This window comes from Nicotiana tabacum, chromosome 23, assembly GCF_000715075.1.
Source record: "Nicotiana tabacum cultivar K326 chromosome 23, ASM71507v2, whole genome shotgun sequence".
Taxonomy (NCBI): Eukaryota; Viridiplantae; Streptophyta; class Magnoliopsida; order Solanales; family Solanaceae; genus Nicotiana; species Nicotiana tabacum.
The window spans coordinates 121893442-121919957 of NC_134102.1; positions in this window are offsets into that span (position 1 = coordinate 121893442).

A 26516-nucleotide genomic window follows, 5' to 3' on the forward strand; every position below is an offset into this window, starting at 1 on the left:
TGTGTAAAATTTGAGGTCAATCGAAGTTGATTTGATAGGTTCCGACATTGAATGTAGAAGTTGAAAACTCTTAGTTTCATTAAGCTTGAATTGGGGTATGATTCATGGTTTTAGCATTGTTTGATGTGATTTAGAGGTTCGACTAAGTTCGTATGATGTTTTAGGACTTGCTGGTATATTTGGTTGAGGTCCCGAGGGTCTCGGGTGAGTTTCGAATGGTTAACGGATCAAAAGTTGGACTTAAAAAGTTGCTGCAATTTTCTCTTCTGCTGCATTTTCTGGGATGTGACCGAGCCTCAGATCGAGCCCCAGATATCGAGCCTCAGATCGAGCCCCAGATACCGAGCCTCAGATCGAGCCCCAGATATCGAGCCCACGATCGAGGCCTGAGTCGAAGTCAGGGACGAGACTCAGTATCGAAGCCTCGATCGAAGGCAAGGCTCGAGGGCATGATCGAGGGTAAGGCTCGAAGGCTCAAGCTCGATGCAATGATTGAGGCTATGATCGAAGGCCCAACCTCGATACCCTGATCGAGGCCATGACCGAGGCCTAGACTCGAGCATGTGATCGAAGTCGCGATCGAAGGTAAGGCTCGATGGCATGATCGAAGGTATGGCTCGAGGGTTAGGATCGAGGCCCAACCCTCGATGCCCTGATCGAAGGCACATGTTCGATGCCACGATCGAGGCCCAGTTCGAGCCCAGTTCCGAAGTGCTGGTCAGTGTTATAAAAAGAGGGCATTCGTCCCATTTTGCCATTTTTGACGAACTTGAGCTTGAGCAGAGACGACTTTTGGCAGAGTTTCAAGGGAAAAATATTGGGGTAAGTGATTCTAACTCGGATTTGATCAATATACAAGAATATATCATTGTTTTCACAATTTAATTAGTGTTTTGAGATTGAAATTTGGAAAAGTTTAGAAATCTCATAGAAACGAAATTTTGAGATTTCGGTATCGATTCGGAGTCTGATTTGAGTGAAACTGATATGGTTGGACTCGTAATTGAATGAGTTGTTGGATTTCGTAACTTTTGCCGGATTCCGAGATGTGGGCCCCGCAGGCGAATTTTTAATTAATTTCAGAATTTTTATTTAAAATGTAGTATTTCCTTATAGAAGTTGATTCCTATAATATTTAGTGATTGTATCAAATTATTTTGGCTAGATTCGAGCCAGACAGAGTTGGATAATCGTGGAAAAGGCAAAATTGTGGATTAAATTGGAGCAAGACGAGGTAAGTCTCTTGTCTAATCTTGTGAGGGGGAAATTACCAAATAGGTGATTAAGATTTAATAATTGTTACTAATTGTGGGGGCTACGTACGCACGAGGTGACGAGAGTCCGTGCGTAGCTACTATTAATGCTAAAGTCCGGGTAGTTTAGGACTCAAAGCATGTATTACTTGTGTAAATTATATTCTTTGATTAATTAATATTAATTGATATATATATGAATATATTGTGAATTGTTTGATAAAGATATTAAAAGATGAAAATCTCATAGGCTTGATTTCTTTTTAAATCAATTAATTGTCAAAAGAAATTGTTCTCCTCCCAAATTTATCATATAATAAACATACTCTCCTTCCGGAGGCACATAAGAAAATATCCTCCTTTCTTGTAGAGCGGGCCGAACGCCTCGGCAGGATAGATGCATCTATGGATCGTGTCACACGTCCCTCGGCAGTGTACACGACACTCTGGATCGGGCCGTACGTGCTCGGCAGATTTCGTGCTTAATAATAATAATAATTATACGATGCTTTAATAATTTATTTCAGCTTGTAAAGCTAGTTAGTAAATTGGAATTTTTTTGGAATTTAATGAAATATTATTCTTGCTTGTTAAGGAATTAATTGTTACTCCTTTAAATGAGATTTAATTGATAAATTAGAATTTATTTGAATTAAAGAAATTTAATTAATATATTGAAAATTGATACATTTGAAGGAATTTGATTATTTTCGCTGATTAAATAAATTCTGCAAATCACATTGATTTAAATATCCTAGTTTTATTTCAATTGTTATTGACCTATAGTGAGTGTCAAAGTCGGCCATCTCGTCTCTACCACTTTGAGATTAGGCTTGATACTTACTAGGTACACGTTGTTTACGTACTCATACTACACTTGCTGCACTTTTTGTGCAGGATCTGAGACAGGTACTAGTGGAAGACCTATCATCACATACCCACGTCATCCAGAGGCATAGTGGTGAGCTACCTTTCTGAGCCGTTCTGCAGCTACCAGTGTCTCTTCTTCTGATATTTATATTCTGTCCATTTTATTTCAGACATTATTTGAAGTTTTTGTATAATCTACTAGATGCTCATTTACTTGTGACACCAGGTCTTGGCACACACATTGGTAGAGTTTGGGTTTATATTTTCTTGGTTTTAAATTTTATCAATATATGCTTAATTTATTAGTTGGCTTGCCTAGCTGTAGTGTTGGGCGCCATCACGACCTATAGGCGAATTTGGGTCGTGACAACATGGTATCAGAGCACTAGGTTCACGTAGGTCTCACAAGTTATGGGCAGACTTAATAGAGTCTTGCGGATCGGTACGGAGACGTCTGTACTTATCTTCGAGAGGCTATATGGTGTTAGGAAACTACCTTTCTTCATATTCTATCGTGCAATTGATGTTGTACTAAATATCCTTCTCTTATTCTCTCACAGATGGTGAGAACACGCTCTAATGAGATTCCAGACCAGGGAAGAGCTACTCCCCCAGTTGCTAGAGGCCGAGGGAGGGCTCCAGCCCGTGGTAGAGGGAGAGGACATCCCAGGACTATTCCGGTTATGCCGCCAGTGGATCCAACAGAGAATCCCATTATTGAGGAGCAGGGTGAGGTGCCTGTGGCAGAGCCAGCTCCGGTGGACTTCACATCTGCACCGGGATTTCAGGATGTTATGGGTCGTATACTGCGATTCATGGATAATATGACTCAGGCCGGTTTATTTCCGGCAGACCCAGCCACATCTCAGGCGGGCGGGGGAGCACAGACCCCTACTGTGCAGGCTCATGGACAGGCAGCTGCTGTATATCAGACCCAGGGCATTACCCGTGGGTGGAGTCCAGCCAGTGGCAGCAGCTACACCTGAGCCCAGGCCGGCTGTAGCCACCGATCCTCAGAAACTATTGGACAGATAGACTAGACTATATCCTCCTGTCTTCGGGGGTGAGCGACATGAGGATCCACAGGATTTCATTGATCGTTGCAAGGATAGACTGTACAACATGAGGATATTGGAATCCCATGGGGTTGATTTCGCTACTTTTCAGCTAGAGGGTAGAGCCCGTAGATGGTGGCAATCTTATGCTCTTGGCAGACCAGCAGATTCTCCTCCCATGACTTGGGACAGGTTCACCCGCATCTTCTTGGACAGGTATATTCCACCCTCCAAGAGGGAAGAGTTGCGGTTTCAGTTTGAGCAACTCCAGTAGGGTCAGATGTCAGTGACCGATTATGAGGCGAGGTTTTCTGAATTATCTCGCCATACACTAATGATACTCCCTACTGAGGCGGAGAGAGTGTGAAGGTTTGTAGCCGGTTTACATACTGGTATTCAGGCTACTATGGCTCGAGAGGTTTAGATGGGTACTTCTTATGAGCGAGTTGTAGAGATAGCCCGGAGGATTGAGGGTGTACGTCAGCAGAGCCGAGAGCAGATTATGCGAGATAAGCGGTTCAAGTACTCTGGAGAGTTCAGAGGTGCTCCGTCTGGGGGCAAAGGTCAGTTCGTGAGGGCACAGTCCAGCAGACCCCCATATCCAGCACCACCACCTCCTCGAGGTGCTCCAGTGAGACCTTATCTCAGTGCTATCCCAGAGAGTTCTTACCGCCCACTAGCTATTCAGGGTCCTCCCAGTGGGTATTCAATCCCCAGGGCCAGACACTTAGTCAGCAGCCTATCGCACCGAAGAGTTGTTACGAGTGCGGGGATCCCAGTCACATGCGGAGGTTTTGCCCCAGGCTTCGGGGTAGACCAGTACAGCACGGTCAGCAGCCTATGCTTACCGGACCAGTTTCTCCACCAGTAGTCCGACCACCCAGAGGTGGAGGACAGGTGGGAAGGGGTCGTCCTAGAGGTGGAGGTTAGCCAGGTGGAGGCCAGCCAGTTGGCGCTCCAGCTCGGTTCTATGCTTTTACGGCTAGACCAGATGCAGAGGCCTCAGATGCCATGATTACAAGTATTATTTCTGTTTGTGGCAAAGGTGCCTCAGTATTATTTGATCCGGCATTTACGTATTCATATGTGTCATATCTATTTGCTCCATTCTTGGGCGTTTCTCGTGAGTCCTTGAGTACTCATGTTTATGTGTCCACTCCTGTGGGCGATTCTGTTGTTGTGGACCGGATCTACCGGTCCTGTATTATTACATTATGTGGTTATGAAACTAGAGCAGATCTCATATTGCTTGAGATGACCGATTTTGAAATTATTCTGGGTATGGACTGGTTATCTCCATATCATGTTATTCTAGACTGTCATGCCAAGACTGTTACCTTGGCTATTCCAGCATTGTCTAAGCTGGAGTGGAAGGGTTCGCCTGTTAGTTCATTTAATTGAGTTATTTCTTTTATAAAGGCTCAACACATGGTTGAGAAGGGTTGTTTGGCTTATCTAGCCTATGTTCGGGATACTACTGTAGAGACTCCTGCTATTGATTCAGTGCCTGTAGTTCGGGAGTTCCCCAATGTATTTCCGTCAGATCTTCCAGGTATGCCACCTAATCGTGATATTGATTTCTGTATTAACTTGGTTTCAGATACCCATCATATATCTATCCCACCGTATCGTATGGCTCCGAAAGAATTGAAAGAACAACTTGAAGAGTTACTAGCCAAAGGGTTTGTCATACCGAGTGTATCGCCTTGGGGTGCACCAGTATTGTTTGTGAAAAAGAAGGATGGAACAATGCGGATGTGTATTGATTATCGCCAATTGAACAAAGTCACTATTAAGAACAAGTGCCCGTTGTCGCGTATTGATGATCTATTTGACCAGTTGCAGGGTGCTAGGGTATTCTCTAAGATCGACTTGAGGTCGGGGTACCATCAGTTGAAGATTCGGGATTCGGATGTTCTGAAGACTGCTTTCCGTACTAGATATGGTCATTATGAGTTTCTGGTAATGTCTTTTGGTTTAACTAATGCACCGGCAGCATTTATGGATCTGATGAACAGGGTATTCAGGCCATATATTGATTCATTTGTCATTGTCTTCATTGATGACATTTTGATCTACTCTCGTAGTAAGGAGGAGCATGAGCAGCATATGAGAGTGGTGCTTCAGACATTGCGGGAACAAAAGCTATATGCTAAGTTCTCTAAATGTGAGTTTTGGCTAGAGTTTGTAGCATTTTTGGGACATATCGTATCGGGAGAAGGTATTAAAGTTGATCCCAAAAAGATTGAGGCAGTTCAGAATTGGCATCGTCCCACTTCGGCGACGGAGATCAGGAGTTTTCTGGGTTTGGCAGGTTATTATCGTCGGTTCGTGGAAGGTTTTTCATCTATTGCAGCACTTTTGACCAAATTAACCCAGAAGGGTGCTCCATTCCGATGGTCCGATGATTGTGAGGTGAGCTTTCAGAAGCTCAAGACATCATTGACTACAGCACCAGTGTTAGTGTTGCCTTCTGGTTTGGGGATATATATAGTGTATTGCGATGCTTCGCGCGTTGGTTTGGGTTGTGTATTGATGCAGGAAAGGTGAGTTATTGCATATGCTTCACGTCAGCTGAAGCCCCATGAGCAGAATTATCTGGTACATGATTTGGAGTTAGCTGCGATTGTTCATGCCCTTAAGATTTGAAGGCATTATCTTTATGGGGTGTCCTGTGAAGTTTATACAGATCATTACAGTTTGTAGCATTTGTTCAAGCAAAGGGACCTAAATTTGAGGCAGCGCAGATGGCTAGAGTTACTAAAAGATTATGATATTACTATCTTGTATCATCCGGGCAAAGCATATATAGTTGCAGATGCCTTAAGCAGAAAGGCGGAGAGTATGGGTAGTTTGGATTTCATTTCAGCAGAAGAGAGGCCATTAGCTTTGTATATCCAATCCTTGGCCAACAGACTTGTGCGGTTAGATATTTCAGAGCCCAGCCGAGTTCTAGCATGTGTCGTGGCTCAGTCTTCACTATCTGAGCAGATCAAGGCTCGCCAGTATGATGACCCACACTTAATGGTTCTTCGAGAAACGGTACTACGAGGTGGTGCCAAGGAAGTTATTACTGGTGCGGATGGTATTCTGTGACTCCAGGATCGTCTGTGTGTTCCTAAGGTGGATGAAATGAGGAAAAAGATCCTGGAAGAGGCACACAGTTCTCGGTACTCTATTCATCCAGGTGCTACGAAGATGTATCGTGACTTGAGGCAACATTATTGGTGGCGACGAATGAAAAAGGGCATAGTTGAGTATCTAGCTAGGTGTCTAAATTACCAGCAAGTTAAATATTAGCACCAGAGGCCAGGTGACCTACTTCAGCAGATGACTATCCCAAAGTGGAAATGGGAACGAATTACTATGGACTTTGTAGTTGGGTTGCCGCGTACCTTGAAGAAGTTTGATGCAGTTTGGGTGATTGTTGACAGGTTGACCAAGTCAGCACATTTTATTCTTGTTGTGACTACGTATACTTCAGAGAAGTTGGCCCAGATTTATATTTAGGAGATAGTTTGGTTGCACGGGGTGCCAATTTCCATCATATCATATAGAGGCCCTCAGTTTACTTCACATTTCTGGAGAGCAGTACAGAATGAATTAGGGACCCGTGTAAAGCTCAACACAACCTTTCATCCATAGACCGACGGGCAGGCAGAGCGGACAGTTCAGATTTTGGAGGATATGCTTAGGGCATGTGTGATTGACTTTGGAGGTCAGTGGGATTGTTTCCTGCCTTTGGCCGAGTTTGCTTATAATAACAGTTATCAATCCAGCATCGAGATGGCTCCATTTGAGGCTTAATATGGTCGTCGATGCCGTTCACCTATCGAATGGTTTGAGCCCGGTGAGGCTAAGTTATATGGTACTGATTTGGTAAAGGATGCCTTAGAAAAGGTGAAGTTGATTCAGGAGCGACTTCGTATAGCACAGTCAAGACAGAAGAGTTACGCGGAACAGAAAGTGCGTGATTTATCCTTTATGATAGGTGAAAACGTTCTCTTGAAGGTTGTGCCGATGAAGGGGATTATGAGATTCGGGAAGAAGGGCAAGTTGAGCCCAAGGTTTATAGGCCCATTTGAGGTGTTGAGACGAGTTAGGAAGGTTGCTTATGAGCTTGCATTGCCTCTCAGTCTATCGGGAGTTCAATGCGGTTTTCCATGTATCTATGCTCCGGAAGTATCATGCTGACCTATCACATGTGTTGGACTTCAGCACAGTTCAGCTAGATCAGAGTTTGGGTTATGAAGAAGAGCCATTTGCCATTGTTGATAAACAAGTTCGCCAGTTGAGGTCCAAGAGGATTTCTGCAGTAAAGGTCCAGTGGAGGGGCCAACCAGTCCAGGAAGCGACTTGGGAGGCCGAGGAAGACATGCGGATCAGATATCTGATAGTAGGCTATATTCATGCAATTTAGACACTACTTACACTCTAATTTAGCCGCACTTTATTGATATTTGAATGCTAAAGGATAACAAAATTCTCTAATTAAGAATTTGATGCTTTGCAGGAGCTACTCCGAGCTAGGAGGGAGCTAACGAGTGTTTTGGAGTCAACATGGAATGTGAAAGGGTAATCGAAGGTTAGCCCGGTTGAAAAGGAGTGAGAAAAGCAAGCGAAACGACTCCTCCAGGTGTGCGGCCGCGGAGTGGTCCGCGAACTCAAGGCAGTGAGGCAGTCCAAATCCGCGGCCGGATCCACGGCCGCGGACGGACGGACGGGCGGACGAAAGCCAAATATGCAGGGTTAATTATGTAATTTCCTAGGCGACTAACCTAAACTTATATGAAACCTAAACTCGCCCAGAAGTGGGAGATAGCTATTTTTAGAAGATTTTAGAGTAAGAACGAGGGAGAGAAGACGGATAAAATTCCTAAGAGTTTTCATCTTCTTCTTGATACTTCTATTTGTTGATTATGAATTATTTTAGTGATTTGTTTTCCATTAGCATGAGTAGCTAAATCTGTTATCTAGGGTTGATGGAACCAATTGTTGGATGAAGTCTTGACTCTATTTTGTTATAATTGAGCCGTGTTTGTTCTATGATTGTTCAATTACATATTGTATTGTGGTTAATTGAAAGGGCCCTCGATTAATCGTGTCTATTCACCTTGTGTTGCTTGATAAAGAACACTTGGTTAGATTGTTGTTGAACAACACCACTTTTGGGGAAGTTAAGAGATTAATTACTTGAATTTAAAAGTGGAGTTAGAAATAACGAAGCTTTGGTGGGAGGATTCTGAGTTGCATAAATTGGTAACTAGAGTAGTTCGAGAGAATGCTTTTAGTAAATTATCGTAATTGATCGAAAGGTAATTACGGTAGCCTGGAACTCATAATCCTCATAGAGTATTACAGCGAGATTATAGCTAAAGAGCTGAGAATTAATCCGGCATTTGGGGAAATCAATAGCCCTAGATTCTTTTACCCTTGAATTCAATTTTAGTCTTGATTATTGCTAATTTTATTGTCATTTTTCCTTGGCTAAATAAATTCCACTGATTATTCATAAAACTATTGCATCTGGAAGTTGTCTAAGCTTATCATTAGCATTATTTAAGGTTGTAGTAAATAGGTTAGTACCCTGTGGGATTCGACTCCAGACTTGAACCGGGTTATATTTGCAGCGGCCGCTTAGTCCTTCTTACAAGACATAGTTGGGCGTGATCAAATTTAACGCCGTTGCCGGGGAAATAACGGTGTTATTTATTACAACTTAGAAGAATTGCTAGGATTCTTAGTTTGGATCAATTTCTTACGGTGTTTAAATTTTATTATTATTATTGAAATTCTCACGTTTGAATTCTCCTCTGACTCAGGTGTATGCCTAGAAGCTCTTCGAGGGCTGGTGAACTTTTTGAAGGACTTTCAGACCCCGAGAAAGCATTTAGGGCATTAAATCGAGCCAATAAGAAGAACAAACAGTTACAACAAAAACACACACTCAAAATTGAAATGGACAATGTGGACGATGTCAACAAAAATAATCGGAATAATCGGGTTGACCCAAACAATGGAGTGGTGGCACCTCTTGTGCCAGAAGCTGCTCTATATGATTGGGCACAACCAATTGCTGATAACTTAGCCACCGGCATTGCTGTACCTCAGATACAAGCGGAGACATTCCAGATCACCAACAACATGCTGCATCTATTGCAAAATAAGGGACTGTTCTCCGGGTCATACATTGAAGACCCACAACAACATCTGAAGAACTTCCTATCAATATGTGTGACCCAAAGACAGCCGAATGTGACTCCTGAAGCCATCAAGCTATTACTGTTTCCATTCTCTGTGATTGGAGAGGCTCAAACTTGGCTAAATTCACTCCCAATAAACTCCATTGCCACTTGGGAGGAATTAGTCAAACAGTTCTTAAACAAGTTTTATCCTCCCAACAAGACTACAAGGCAGATTGATGAGATATTGCAGTTCAGGCAAAAACCAACTGAGTCCTTGCAAGAAACCTGGGAGAGGTTCAAGGGTATGCTAGTGAAGTGTCCATACCATGGCATTCCAGATCAGATGCTGGGACATAGATTCTACATGGGTTTAGCAGATAGTTTGAAGGTTAATGTAGACGCGTCAGCTGGGGGTGCATTTTTGAGCAAGATATTCATAGAGTGCAAGATTCTTCTTGACAAGATGGCTCTAAATTCAGGCTGGATGGCTAGAGGTACGACACTTACACCAATAGTGCATTTTGTTGCTCTTGACCCAAACAATTCCCATGCAGAGAACATAGCCACTCTCATGACTCAGATGAGCATACTGACAAAGAAAATTGATGAGATAGGTACAAAGCAAGTGCACATTGTTGATAAAACGAATGGAGGATTGTGCACTCATTGCATAAACCAGTCATATGTGTGTTTGTGGAGTGGAGAGAATGACAATCAGGGCTTCAGAGAAGACATGAATTATGTCAATAATTTTGGAGGTCAAAGGCAAGGTGGGCAACAATGGGGACCAGTACTAAACCAGCAGTACAGACCCAACCTGCCACAACACATCCCTAATTCTGGAGGCGTATGACCACAAGCTCAAGTTATGCCTTATCAAAGGCAGCAGGGCTATAATCAGCAGCACCAACAATAGTTGGCCTACCAACCACCTCATCAACAATAGGACAACAATATGGTAGAAGTCAGGGGTATGCTGTAACAACACATTGGAACAAATGGTAAGATGCAAGAAAAGTTAGCAGCACATAATTCAACAATCAAAGGCATTGAAACTCAACTGGGACAACTGTCTATGGCCTTGAACAATCGCCCCCAAGGAACATTGCCTACAGATACAAATATTAACCCAAAGGAACAGAACCCAAATCAGCTAATGGCAGCGAGTCTCAGGAATGGAAGAGATTTAGACAGAGAGCAAGAAGTTGCTCAATTTAGGAGAGAGACTACGCCAACTACTCCAGTTACATTAGAGGCAGATGAGTCAGCAGAGCTCACCGAGGTTGTAATTGAACAAGCACAGTTTGACAAGGGTAAGGAGAAAGATGGTGACCAAGTCTCAGAACAGGTGGCACCTCTTGTGCCAGAAGCTTCTAACAAAGAAAAGATATCAAGTAATGGACAGAGATTGATTCCTCCACCATTCCCTCAGAGATTGGCAAAAAAAAAGAAAGATGATCAATACAGGAAATTTATGGAAATGCTTCGACAGATTCAATTGAATATTCCACTGATGGATGCTTTGAGGGAAATGCCAGGGTATGCAAAAATGATGAAGGACCTGATGTCACGAAAATTTGACTTCCAGGACCTGTCCACTGTAACTCTGACACAGACCTGCAGTGCAGTAGTGACAAGACCTATGGCCCAAAAGGTGTCTGATCCAGGTAGCTTCACTATCCCATGCACTATTGGGAGTTATGCTGTTGCTAAAGCATTGTGTGACTTGGGAGCCAGCATAAACTTGATGCCCTTGGCAATCTATACAAAACTGGGCATTGGCAGAGCTAGACCGACCTCAATGTTGCCGCAACTGGCTGATCGCACAGTCAAAAGACCGACAGGAATTCTTGATGATGTGCTTGTGCAAGTGGGGAAATTTGTATTTCCTGCAGAATTTGTTATTCTTGATTGTCAGGTGGATTAAGAAATACCCATCATTCTGGGAAGGCCATTCTTAGCCATTGGGAGAGCATTAATTGATTGTGAGACTGGAGAGTTAAAAATGAGGTTGAACAATGAAGAAATAATATTCAACGTTCAACAATCCATGAGGAGACGCAGTAAATTTGCAAATTGCTCACTAGTGAAGGCCGTAGATGTGATACTGCAAGAAGAGGACGAAACCCTTAATGTCAAGGATCCACTAGAAGCTTGCTTGATGAATTTGGAAGAGATGGACGGTGAAGGGTTGGCAGAGTAGGTCATGGCTCTCAAAGGTCAAGGATTCTGGAAAAGGGAACCTCAGTTCAAGCCCTTACGCTTAGAAGAGAGAGCAACACCACCTGCAAAACCATCAATAGAGGAGCCACCACAATTGGACCTGAAACCGCTTCCAGCCCACCACAGGTACGCTTTCTTAGGGCCTAATTCTACTTTGCATGTTATTATATCATCTGGTTTGCTAGCTGTGCAGGTAGAGCAACTATTGAAGGTATTGCAAGAATGTAAGACTGCCATTGGTTGGACCATGGCAGACATAAAGGGTATCAACCCAGCCTTTTGCATGCAAAAGATTCTTCTGGAAGAGGGGCACAAACCTTCCAGGGAACATCAACGACGTCTGAACCCAAATATGAAGGAAGTAGTAAATAAGGAAGTGATCAAGTGGCTGGTGCGGGTATCATCTTCCCCATCTCTGACAGCCACTGGGTTAGTTCTATCCAACGTGTGCCGAAAAAGGGAGGAATGACGGTCGTACAAAATGAGAATAACGAGTTGATCTCGACTCGTACAGTCACGGGGTGGCAGATTTGCATGGACTATCGTAAACTGAACATAGCCACTCGAAAGGATCATTTCACATTGCCTTTTGTTGACCAAATATTGGACAGTTTAGCTGGGCGGTTCCACTTCTATTTCTTGGATGGATATTCGGGGTATAACCAGATCTCAATAGCCCCGGAAGACAGAGAGAAAACATCCTTCACTTGTCCATATAGCATCTTCGTCTTTCGGAGAATGCCGTTTGGACTTTGCAATGCATCGGCTACATTCTAGCGGTGCATGTTAGCCATTTTCACTGACATGGTGGAGGATATTATGGAGGTGTTTATGGATGATTTTTCCGTGGTGGGGGATTCATTCAAAGATTGTCTTCACAATTTAAGAAGAGTACTCAAAAGATGTGTAGAGACAAATTTGGTGCTGAATTGGGAAAAGTGTCATTTTATAGTACAAGAAGGAATAGTTTTGGGGCATCGAGTGTCCAGTAAGGGAATTGAGGTCGACCATACTAAAGTTGATGTGATCGAGAAATTGCCACCGCCCACTTCGGTCAAGGCAGTGAGAAGTTTCCTTGGGCACGCCGGGTTCTACAGGCGATTCATAAAAGATTTTTCCAAAATTGCTAACCCTTTATGTCAACTTCTTGAAAAGGATCAGCCCTTTGTGTTTTCTAATGATTGCAGGTTGGCATTTGAGGATCTGAAGAAGAGACTGATAACTGCACCCATCATTGTTGCATCCAACTGGGAGCAACCATTCGAGCTCATGTGCGACGCCGGTGATTATGCTATAAGAGCAGTCTTAGGGTAGCGAAAAGACAAGATGATGCACCCGATTTATTATGCAAGTAGGACGCTCAGCGGTGCACAACTCAATTACACTGTAACGAAAAAGGAAATGCTGGTTGTAGTGTTTGCCTTCGACAAATTTAGGTCGTACTTAATTGGTTCAAAAGTTATTGTTTATACTGACCATGCAGCAATTAAGTACTTGATAGCAAAGAAGGAGTCAAAGCCAAGCTTCATTCGCTGGGTTCTTTTGCTACAAGAATTCGATCTGGAAATTCATGACAGAAAGGGGACAGACAATCAAGTGGCAGACCACCTCTGAAGATTGGAGGGAGCTGAAAAGAGAATGGAGGTTGAAGACATAATAGAGATATTCCCGGATGAACAGTTACTTGCTGTGACAATGGAGGAGACGCCCTGCTATGCTGATATTGCTAACTATTTAGCAAGCGATATTGTACCTTATGAACTCTCCTCAGTTCAAAAGAAAAAGTTCTTCCACGATTGTCGAGCCTTTTATTGGGACGAACCTCTATTGTTTAAAATATGTGTAGATAACATGATCCGGAGGTGTATCCCCGAGAAAGATCAACCTTCTATTTTGCAGGCTTGCCATGCTTCACCATATGGTGGACACTTTGGAGGAATTCAGACAGCAACAAAAGTGTTGGAATCGGGATTGTATTGGCCTACTCTGTTCAAGGATGCCCATGCTTGGGTCAAAAGTTGCGATGAATGCCAAAGGACATGCAACATATCTAGCCGTCACGAGATGCCGATGACAATAATTCAAGAGGTGGAGGTTTTTGACATGTGGGGGATCGACTTTATGGGGCCGTTCGTCAGCTCGTATGGTAACAAATATATATTGGTAGCGGTTGACTATGTCTTCAAGTGGGTCGAAGCGGTCGCTCTCCCAACCAATGATGCAAAAGGGGTAACAAGTTTCCTAAATAAAAACATCTTCACACATTTTGGCACCCCGAGAGCTATAATCAGTGATGGTGGAAGCCATTTTTGCAATAGAGCGTCCACACGTCTGTTGGAAAAGTATGGAGTTCTCCACAAAGTAGCCACACTATACCACCCACAGACGAGCGGGCAAGTTGAAGTGTCCAATAGAGAAATTAAAAGTGTCTTGACAAAGACAGTGAATGCAACAAGGACCGATTGGGCGAAGAAGTTGGATGATGCATTATGGGCATACCGCACAGCATTCAAAACTCCAATTGGTATGTCATCGTACAAGTTGGTGTTTGGAAAGGCATGCCACCTTCCGGTAGAGCTCGAACATAAAGCATTTTGAGCACTGCGGCAGCTGAACCAGGATATAGAGACCACAGGCACCAGCAGAGTCACCGAATTACATGAGATCGGGGAATTCAGGTTCCATGCTTTTGAAAATGCCAGATTATACAAAGAAAATATGAAAATGATCCATGATAAGCACATCTTAGATCGAAACTTCAAGCCCGGAGATCTAGTGTTGTTATACAACTCGAAATTGAGGTTGTTTCAGCGTAAGTTGAAGTCCAGATGGTCAGGACCCTTCAGAGTGGTGTAAGTGTTCTCAAGCGGAGCTGTGGAGATTGAATCCGAAGATGGGACAAACAAGTTCACTGTAAATGGGCAAAGGTTGAAACATTACCTTGGAATGGTCGAAGAGAAAGGAGATAGAGTGGTGATAACTTTGGAAGAGCCCCAGTACGCGAACGAGGAGTGATAATGAAAGCCTGCGTCGTGCTGCGACGTTAAATCAGGCGCTTCCTGGGAGGCAACCCATGGTTTGTTGTAAATCATCGTGCCGCGACGTTAACTTAGGCGCCTTTTGGGAGGCAACCCATTATTTTTCTTAATTTGTTTGTTGTAATTAATTTTGAACAACTTTGACCGACCTACTAGTGTACAAGGCAAAGATCACGCGCATCGGAAGGATTCGGGGGTCAAAATTAACCCAAGACTAGGTAAAAAAAATGTGACAAACACAAAAATTGGCTGGAGACGGAGATCCACGGCCGCGGATTGGACCGCGGATTTAGACCTGTGTTCTGCCCCCCGTCCGCGGCCGCAGATTGGACCGCAGATTTTAGGACCCCCCTCTGCCCAGAATCCGTGACCGCGGATTGGACCGCGAATTGGGGCGCGGAAGCCCGGGCTTGTCCAAGTAAGTTTTTTTATTTTAATCCCCCACCCCCTTATTTTCCTTAACCCAAACCCTCACTTCCCCCACTTCTCTTCTTCCCTTCCTAACTCTAAGAACCCAAACCCCTCATTCCCCCCCCCCCCCACTTCTCTTCTTCCCTTCCTAACTCTAAGAACCCAAACCCCTCACCCCCTCCCCCCCCCCACTTCTCTTCTTCCCTCAACCTCAAGAACCCAAACCCTTCATTTCCCCCATATTTTCCTTTTAACACAAAACTCTTCTCCTTCTTTCTCTTCTCCACTCAACCGATCTCCAACCTCCATTATTCTCAAGATCTCCAAGTAAGTACATGATTTTATTGCTCTTTCTTAGTATTATATTTTTAATTTTAATTTCCTTTTCTGTATAGGGTAGTAAAATCATAGGTACTTTTTTTTGGGATTTGGATTGTGGTTTATATATGGTATATGGAGGCTATTTGAATTGATTGATTTGGAGGAAGCCATTGTTGGGTTTGATTGGGTCTTTAGGTAACTTGGGGTACATATACACACTACCTGTTTGTTGATTTACCTTAATGAGTGTTGAAGATAAATTGTGATCAATTGTGCGAGTGAAGTCTGAGTAACCGCCATTGGGACACATATTCCTCTATCCACTGATAGTAGTATTTATTGTGTAGGTAAAATGCAACCCTCAAGGAAGAGATGCGCTACCGGGGCCTCATCAAGTGGTCACGGAGGTTCATCTCGGGGACGGGCACAGACCAGTGCAGCTCAGTTTGATCGTACCAGGTTTTTCTCCAGAGCTGATCAAGACCGTTTCAATTTGAAGGCCACTAAAAAACATATACCGGAAAGGGGTATTGACAGGGCATCCCTCCAGGATGAATGCCCTAATATGTATCGGGAGTTGATCAGGTGCAGATTGGACAGCTTTTTCAAAGAGTCAGAGGAGGGTAACTTGATGCTTGTTCGGGAGTTCTATGCCAACTGCCCCGAACATGAGGATAGAATATGCACTGTGCGACACACGAGGGTGGATGCCTCGTTAGAAGCCATCAGGAGAGTGTATCGATTGCCTGTATTCAATGGGGAGGAGAACTTCTATGATACTTACAGGAGAGAACCCATCACATGGAACAGGTTTTTTAGAACTATCTGTGCACCAGACAAAGAGGTAGTGTGGGTTATGCCGGGATCGAAGCTACACTCTTCCTCACCCACTTTTGAAAGAAAATGCTGGTTGTACATCATCAATAGTTGCTTATTGCCGTCCCACAACACCACAGAGGTAAATGGTCCGAGAGCAGCCTTGATATAGTGCTTCGTGAATGGCCACGACTTCGATGTGGCCAAGGTTCTTCAGTCTGAGATGTTCGTCCGTTAAACACAGAAGAGGTATGGGTTCTTTTTCCCCTCTATGATCACTAGATTATACCAGGTAGCAAGGGTGCCTGAGAACCCAAATGCGGATGGCATGGTAAAAAAAGAAGCAAAGTTTTGGGCAGGCAAAGTGACCATTGGGAAAGACGCGGTGGCACCAGGAGCAACTCATAGTGACGATTCTAATGTGTTGGAAGAGGGCGACGAAGGGCAGGAGGAGGTTGAACCTGCCTCACCCCCATAGGAACAAGTTGCAGTGGCTGAAGGACCATCCCAGGTCAGACGGAGCACGCGAATAACAGCCCTAGAATAAGACATGACAGGACTGCGCACTTCCGTCACGGAATTGGGGACAAGAGTTGATGCTTTGGCAACCCAAAATGCGAAGTTAGAAAAGAAAATCATGGGCTGGCTGCGTGCGCTGGGGAGAGCATGTCATCTCGACCCTGGCACTGTCTCTGATCAAGACTGATCCACTAGGGAAGTTCCTTTACCTCACATTACTTTACTTTATATGACATGGGGACATGCCATCTTTTTAAGTGTGGGGTGGGGGATTCTTTGTTGTATGTAGATAGTTTCGTAGTTTATTTGTATAAATCAATTTTGACTTGGCCCAACGATGGATATCATTTGACGGGTTTCTTGAGGGACTAAAGTGAAAAAAAAGATTTTTTTTTGTAGTAGTGTATCAATTCCCCCTTGGTTTTTCTTCAAACCACGGTTCTTTTCTAAGGGTTTTGTTTGAACCGGGTGTAGTTAGCTTTTTATTCTTTGTTTTTTTAGTTAGGAACTTATGGGCTATGTGCAAAATTAAAATAGGAAACCTTGTTTGATTTCGTAATGCCTTGAATATAGCGGTTACTTTAGTGTGACGCTTAGGCTCATTTGTTGACTCTTGTAAGAAGGCTTTAAAATGTATGTTCTTAATTTGGTTGAAATACCTTGATCTGAGTGTTTGATGATATAATATGGAATGAGTCATGTGCCATGTGTCTGGGAGGCTTGTTATATCCTATGCACGACATTTAACGCTTAGAACTTTCCCTGTGTGTCTGCAAAGCGAAATGGTAGTTTTGTTTAGTCTGGGAAGTGATATAGGCATTTCTTTGTTGAACCATATATATACATACTCCACCCACCTATTTGCTATGTACCATAGTTAACCTCGTTGAACCTCTAATCCTGTTTCCTTGGCAACCACATTACAAGCCCTATCCCTTGTTTGAATTGACCATCTTTTTGAATCATTTACCTCTCGTAAGCACTGGAAATACTATAAATTTACAAAGGATAAAGTGTGGGGGTAGTTGATGGAGCTTTTGAGTGGAACTAGGAAATAAGGAGAAAGGTACATTGTTAATAGTGTATCATGTTGATTGGTAATAAATCTTTGGTAGATTTTAAGGTGATTGTGCTCAAAGAAGAAGTGCGGGGTGGTATATGTGGTGTAAAAAAAATGAATGAAAATATTGGTTTAACTTAGGTATGGACTTGATTGTAAAATAAATGTATTAAAGTGCTTAGGGAGGTATAGTCACTATTATATATCCAAATATATCCTACCCAACCTACATCCTACATTACATCCAAATAAAGTCCTACTTGATCCCAGACTGAGTGAGCTTAATTAGTAGAGGCGTACACTACGGGCAAGCTTATAGTGCATTTTATGTGGCACAAGAATGTCATTTCTGAGGGTTAGTGAATTATGTTCCTTTTAAAGTTCCTCAGTGTGTGTGAATTTTACTGATTGTGAAATGAGTCTATTTTGTTGTGAGCAGGCACTTGATTCATGAAAGAGAGGTAAGTCTGGACCTTTGATATCGAGTAAGTAAGCCAGTTAGGAACATTGCGTGGCTAGAAGGAGTCAACTCTTGAGGTGTAGATATTGCACTAATGTACTCAATTTATGTGAAATATTCTTGGTATGACGAGTAGGGAAGTCGCTCAGTGAAATTAAGCCTCTTAGAGTGTGGTTTAATTGCTCGGGGATGAGCAATGGTTTAAGTGTAGGGTGTTGATAGTAGGCTATATTCATGCAATTTAGACACTACTTACACTCTAATTTAGCTGCACTTTATTGATATTTGAATGCTAAAAGATAACAAAATGATCTAATTAAGAATTTGATGCTTTGCAGGAGCTACTCCGAGGTAAGAGGGAGCTAACGAGTGTTTGGAGTCAACATGGAATGTGAAAGGGCAATCGAAGGTTAGCCCGGTCGAAAAGGAGCGAGAAAAGCAAGAGAAACGACCCCTCCAGGTGCGCGGCCGCAAAGTGGGCCACGGAGTGGTCCGCGAACTCAAGGCAGTGAGGCAGTCTAAATCCGCAGCCGGATCCGCGGTCGAATTCGCGGGCGGACGAAAGCCAAACACGTAGGGTTAATTATGTAATTTCCTAGGCGACTAACCTAAACCTATATGAAACCTAAACTCGCCTAGAAGTGGGAGATAACTATTTTTAGAAGATTTTAGAGGAAGAACGAGGGAGAGAAGATGGATAAAATTCGTAAGAGTTTTCATCTTCTTCTTGATACTTCTATTTGTTGATTATGAATTATTTTAGTGATTTGTTTTCCATTAGCATGAGTAGCTAAATCTGTTATCTAGGGTTAATGGAACCAATTGTTGGATGAAGTCTTGACTCTATTTTGTTATAATTGAGCCGTGTTTGTTCTATGATTGTTCAATTACGTATTGTATTGTGGTTAATTGAAAGGGCCCTCGATTAATCGTGTCTATTCACCTTTTGTTGCTTGAGAAAGAACACTTGGTTAGATTGTTGTTGAACAATACCACTTTTGGGGAAGTTAAGAGATTAATTACTTGAATTTAAAAGTGGGTTAGAAATAACGAAGCTTTGGTGGGAGGATTCTGAGTTGCATAAATTGTTAACTAGAGTAGTTCGAGAGAATATTTCTAGTAAATTATCGTAATTGATCGAAAGGTAATTATGGTAGCCCAGAACTCATAATCCTCATAGAGTATTACAACAAAATTATAGCTAAAGAATTGAGAATTAATCCGGCAATTGGGGAAATCAATAGCCCTAAATTCGTTTACCCTTGAATTCAATTTTAGTCTTGATTATTGCTAATTTTATTGTCATTTTTCCTTGGCTAAATAAATACCACTGATTATTCATAAAACTATTGCATCTGGAAGTTGTCTAAGCTTATCATTAGCATTATTTAAGGTTGTAGTAAATAGGTTAGTTCTTTGTGGGATTCGACTCTGGACTTGAACCGGGTTATATTTGCAGCGACCGCTTAGTCCTTCTTACAAGGCATAGTTGGGCGTGATCAATATCCACACTTATTCAGCACTCCAGGTACAATTCTAAACTCGTTCGAGGACGAACGTTTGTTTAAGAGGTGGAGAATGTAATGACCCAACCGGTCATTTTAACTTTTAGAACCCCGTTTCCTAAAATAAAACTTCCCCTATGTGCTTTTAATGATTTATGACTTGCGGGGATAGTTGGTTCGAATTTGGAAGTGTTTGGGTTGAAAACGGAACACTTGGTTCCTTGAGTTGGCCTTAAAGTACTAAGTTTGACTTCGGTCAACATTTTAAGAAAACGACCCCGGAATAGAATTTTGACGATTCCAACAACTCCGTAAGGTGATTTTGGACTTAGGAACGTGTTCGGAATTTTATTTGGAAGTCCGTAGTTAAATTAGGCTTGAAATGGCTAAAATAGGAATTTAAGTTTGGAAGTTTGACGGGGAGTTGACTTTTTGATATTGGAGTCGGAATCCAGTTCTGAAAATTTTCATAGCTCCGTTATGTCATTTATGACTTGTGTGCAAAATTTGAGGTCAATTGGACTTGAATTGATAGGTTTCGGTACATAATGTAGAAGTTGGAAATCTTAAGTTTTATTAAGCTTGAATTGGGAGATGATTCGTGGTTTTAGCATTGTTTGGTGTGATTTGGGGGTTCAACTAAGTTCGTATGATGTTTTAGGACTTGTTGGTATAATTGGTTAAGGTCCCGAGGGGCTCGGGTGAGTTTCGGACGGCTAACGGATCGTTTTTGGCTTTTGGAACACTGCTGATAACTGCTGGTATTTTTCTTCTGGTATCCTTATACGCGATCGCGTAAGTTGGTTTGCGATCGCGTAGAGTAAGCTAGGCAGAGGTGGATTTGTTTTACGCGATCGCGTGAATGGGGTTGCGATCGCGTAGGCTTAATTTGGCAGCTGAGAATTTGTTCTATGCGATCGCATGGGCAAGTACACGATCGCGTAGGTTAGATTCGGTTGTGTTATGCGAACACGTGGCTAAGGCTGCGTTCGCGAAGAGTAAACGAAGCTGAAGCTGACCACGCGCTTAATGCTTTGCGATCGCGTGAGGAGGCTCGCGATCGCGTAGGCTTGCGGAGACTGTGTTTCGCGATCGCGTAGGGTTAATATTTGGGCAGTAAAATTTGTGCTACGCAATCGCGTAAGGAAGTTCGCGATCGCGTAGAAGAAATCACTGGGCAGAGAGTTTAAGTTTCGAAAATGGGACTTCATCCCATTTTCCACTTTTTAACGATTTAGAGCTCGAATTTAGGCAATATTTGGGAGATTTTCAGTGAAAACAATGGGGTAAGTGTTCTTAACTCAATATTGGTTAAATTACCCGAATCCATCACTATTTTTATCATTTAATTGGTGAATTGAGTTGGAAAAGTTTGAAAACCCTCTTAGATAGATTTGAGGATTTGAGGGCCGAATTGTTATCGGAATTTAGTGATTTTGGTATGGGTAGACTCGTGGTTGAGTGGGTGTTCATATTTCGTAATTTTTGCCGGATTCCGAGACGTGGGTCCCATGGATGAATTTTTAATTAATTTTTGAATTTTTATTGAAAATGTAGTATTTTCTTATAGAATTGATTCATGTAATATTTAGTGATTGTATCGAATTATTTTTGGCTAGATTCGAGCAAGGCAGAATTGGATAATCGTGAAAAAGGCCTTCTAGTGGATTTTGAGACGAGGTAAGTCTCTTATCTAATTTTGTGAGGGGAAAATTACCCCATAGGGATTAAATTGAATAATTGTTGCTAATTGCGGGGGCTACGTACGCACGAGGTGATGAGAGTCCGTGCGTAGCTACTATAAATGCTAAAGTCCGGGTAGTTTAGGACTCAAAGCATGAATTACTTGTGTAAATTGTATTCCTTGTTTAATTAATATTAATTGATATATTTGAATATATTGTGAATTGTTAGATAAAGTTATTAAAGGATGGAAATATCATATGCTTGATTTTCTGTTTAAATCAATTAATTGTTAAAAGAAATTATTATTCTCCCGAATTTATCTTATAATAAGTATACTCTCCTTCCGGAGGTACATAAGAAAATGTCTTCCTTTCTTGTGGAGCGGGCCGAATGCCTCGGCAGGATAGATGCATCTATGGATCGCGCCGCACGTCCCTCGGCAGTGTACACGACACTCTATATCGGGTCGTACGTCCTCGGCAGAAATCGTGCTTAATAATAATAATTACACGATACTTTAATAGTTATTTCAGCTTGCGAAGCTAATTGATAAATTGGAGAATCTTTGAAATTTAATGAATTATTATCCCTTCTTGTTAAGGAATAAATTGTTATTCCTATAAATGAGATTAATTGATAAATTGGAAATTATTTGAATTGAAGGAATTTAATTAATATATTGAGAATTGTTATATTTTAAGGAATTTGATTATTCCCGCTGGTTAAATAAATTATTGTAAATTCTGTGAATCATGCTAATTTAGATATTCTAATTGTATTTCAGTTATTATTATTGACCCATAGTGAGTGTCAAAGTCGGCCATCTCGTCTCTACCACTTCGAGATTAGGCTTGATACTTACTGGGTACACATTGTTTATGTACTCATACTACACTTGCTGCACTTTTTGTGGAGGACCTGAGGCAAATACTAGTGGGGGACCTATCGTCTTACACCCACGCTATCCAGGGGCATAGTGGTGAGCTGCCTTTCTGAGCCGTTCTGCAGCTACTAGTGTCTCCCCTTGTATATTTCATTCTGTCTATTTCATTTCAGATAGTATTTGAGGTTTTGTATAATCTATTAGATGCTCATACACTTGTGACACCAGGTCTTGGCACACACATTGGTAGAATTTGGATTTTATTATTTCTATTGGTTTTAAATTTTGTCAATGAATAATTAATTTATTAAATTGGCTTGCCTAGCCGTAGTGTTGGATGCCATCACGACCTATAGGTGAAATTGGGTCATGACAGTTGGAGTTTCTTAAGGATTATGATATCACCATTCTCTATCATCCTGGGAAGGCCAATGTAGTGGTCGATGCCTTGAGTCGTAAGGCGGAGAGTTTGGGCAGCTTAGCATATTTACCAGTAGTAGAGAGGCCTTTAGCCTTGGATGTTCAGGCCTTGGCCAACCATTTTTTTAGATTGGATGTTTCCGAGCCGAGCCGAGTTTTGGCTTGTGTGGTTTCTCAGTTTTCTCTTAATGATCGTATCAGGGAACGTCAGTATGATGACCCTCATCTTCTTGTCCTTAAGGATATAGTTCAGTACGGTGATGCCAAGGAAGTCACTATTGGAGATGAAGATGTATTACAGATGCAGGGCAGGCTATGTGTGCCTAATGTAGATGGTTTGCGTGAGTTGATTCTCCAGGAGGCTCATAGTTCGCGGTACTCCATTCATCCGAGTGCTACAAAGATGTATCAGGATTTGAGACAACACTATTGGTGGAGGCGGATGAAGAAAGACATAGTGGATTATGTATCTTAGTGTCTAAATTGTCAACAGGTGAAATATGAGCATAAGCGACCGGGTGGATTGCTTCAGAAGTTAGAGATTCCGGAATGGAAATGGGAGAGGATCACTATAGATTTTGTTGTTGGGCTCCCACAGACTCAGAGGAAGTTTGATGCAGCTTGGGTGATTATGGATAGATTGACCAAGTAAGCTCATTTCATTCATGTGGTTACTACTTACTCTTCGGAGCAGCTGGCTCAGGTCTATATTCGCGAGATTGTTAGACTCCATGGCGTACCTGTATCTATCATCTCTGACCGGGGTACGCAGTTTACATCACGGTTCTGGAGGGCAGTACAACGTGAGTTGGGTACTCAGGTAGAGTTGAGTACAGTATTTCACCCTTAGACGGACGGGCAGTCCGAGCGCACTATTCAGATACTGGAGGATATGCTTCATGCGTGAGTGATAGTTTTTGGGGGTGTTTGGGATCAGTTCTTACCACTTGCGGAATTTGCTTACAATAACAGTTACTAGTCAAGCATTCAGATGGCTCCGTATGAGGCCTTGTATAGTAGGCAGTGCCGCTCTTCGGTGGGTTGGTTTGAACCGGGAGAGGCTAGACTATTGGGTACAGACTTGGTTCAGGATGCCTTAAAAAGGGTTAAGTTGATTCAGGATCGACTTCGTACAGCCCAATCTAGACAGAAGAGTTATGCGGATCGAAAGGTTCGTGATGTTGCATTCATGGTTGGTGAGCGGGTATTGCTCCGGGTTTCGCCTATGAAGGGTGTGATGAGGTTCGGGAAGAAGGGCAAGTTGAGCCCTAGGTATATTGGGCCTTTTGAGATTCTTGAGAGAGTTGGAGATGTGGCTTACAAACTTGCACTACAACCTAGTCTCTCTGCAGTTCATCCGGTATTTCATGTTTCTATGCTTCGGAAATATCACGATGATGCATCTCATGTGTTAGACTTCAGTTCGGTTCAGTCGGACAAGGATCTATCTTATGTTGAGGAACCAATGGCTATTTTAGATAGGCAAGTTCGAAAGCTGAGATCAAAAAACATTGCTTCCATGAAGGTTTAGTGGAGGGGTCATCCGATCGAGGAGGCGACTTGGGAGACCGAGCATGATATGCGCAGCTGTTATCCACACTTATTCACCAGCTCAAGTACTTTTTCTAACTCTGTTCGAGGACGAACGTTTATTTTAGAGGTGGAGAATGTGATGACCTAAAATATCATCTTTAAATTTAATAATTAATTATGTGTTCTAAGACCTCAAAAAGCACTATTTATCATTCCTTGACTTGAAAAATGGAGTAAAATATGAATTAGAGCTTTAAAACTCAACTGAGTTGACTTTGGTCAACATTTTGAGCAAACGGACTCGGATCAGTATTTTGACAATTCCAACATGTCCGTATCATGATTTGGGACTTGGGCGTATGCCCAGAATCAAATTCTGAGGTCCCTAGCCCGAGATATGGATTTTTGATGAAAAATTAAAAGTTTAAGTTCAAATAGTGACTGGATGTCAAATTATGTGCAAATGACCCCGGAATAGAATTTTGATGATTCCAACAGCTTCGTATGGTGATTTTGGACTTAGGAGCGTGATCGGAATTTTATTTGGAAGTCCGTAGTGAAATTAGGCTTGAAATGGCTAAAATTGGAATTTAAAGTTTGGAAGTTTGACCGGGGAGTTGACTTTTTGATATCGGGGTCGGAATCCAGTTCCAAAAATTTTTATAGCTCCGTTATGTCATTGATTACTTGTGTGCAAAATTTTAGGTCAATCGGACTTGATTTGATAGGTTTCGACATCAAATGTAGAAGTTGGAAATTCTTAAGTTTCATTAAGCATGAATTGGGGTGTGATTTGTGATTTTAGCGTTGTTTGATGTGATTTGAGATTTCAAATAAGTTCGTATGATATTTTAGGACTTATTGGTGTATTTGGTTGAGGTCCCGAGGGCCTCGGGTGAGTTTCGGATGGTTAACGGATCAAAAGTTGGACGTAAAACAGCTGCTGCAATTTTTCTCTTATGCTGGAAATTCTGGGTTGTGATCGAGTCCAAGATCGAGGCCCAAGATCGAGGCAGCCCATGATCGAGGGCTATGATCGAGCCCCAGTATCGAGCCCCAGGATCGAGGGCCATGATCGAGCCCCAAGATCTAGGACATGATCGAGCCCAGGATCTAGGCCTCATGATCGAAGCCATGATCGATGGCCAGGATCGAAGGTCAGGATCGAGAGTCATGATCGAGGGCCAGGATCGAAGCCATGATCGAGGTCGAGGATCGATCGAGGGTCATGATCGAGGGCTGCCTGGGCAGAATTATAAAGGAGGGCATTCGTCCTATTTGCTATTTTTAACAAATTGGAGCTTGAACAGAGGCGATTTTTGATAGATTTTCAAGGAAAAGATATTGGGGTAAGTGATTCTAACTCGGATTTGGTCAATATACATGAATATATCATTGTTTTCACCATTTAATTAGTGTTTTGAGATTGAAATTTGGGAAATTTTAGAAATCACATAGAAACGGTTTTTTGAGATTTCGGTGTCGATCCGGAGTTGGATTTGAAGAAAACTGGTATGGTTGGACTCGTAATTGAATGGGTTGTCGGATTTTATGAGTTTCGCCGGATTTCGAGACGTGGGCTCCACGAGCAATTTTTGAGTTAATTTCGGATTTTTATTGAAAAATATAATATTTTCTTATGGAATTGATTCTATATTTTTTGTTGACCGTATCGAATTAATTATGACTAGATTCGAGTCAATCGGAGTTGGAAAATCGAGGAAAAGGCATATTACTTGATTAAATTGGAGCAAGTCGAGGTAAGTGACTTGTCTAACTTTGTGTGGGAGAAATTCCCCCTAGGATTGATAATTGTAATGTGTTGAAAGTCGTGTACACGAGGTGACGAGTGTGTACATGGGCTAAATGTGAAAGATTATATTTTTAAATTGTGTAGATCACTGTTGCGCATTAATTAAATTATTTTATCTTGTTATATTCTTCATCATTGATCTGAGTTATATACTTTAAATTTGCTTGACCTTTTTCTGCTAATTGTTTTACCTCTTTTGTTGGAACTTGGTTTCTTTTGTGCTGTACATTATTTGAAGGTTGATTTTCTTTAAATTAAATATTATTAATATGAAGTATTTGACATTTACAAATTTGGTATTCAAGCAACATATTAAAGATTTTGAAATATTATTTTGCTGAATTATTTATTCCTAAATATTTTTGTAAGATTTTCGTACTCATTGTGATGGAGTCGTGAGCTCTTTATTGTGAAAAAATATTGTTGTTGAATTATTTTGGCAAGTTAAATTATTTGAGCACTTGA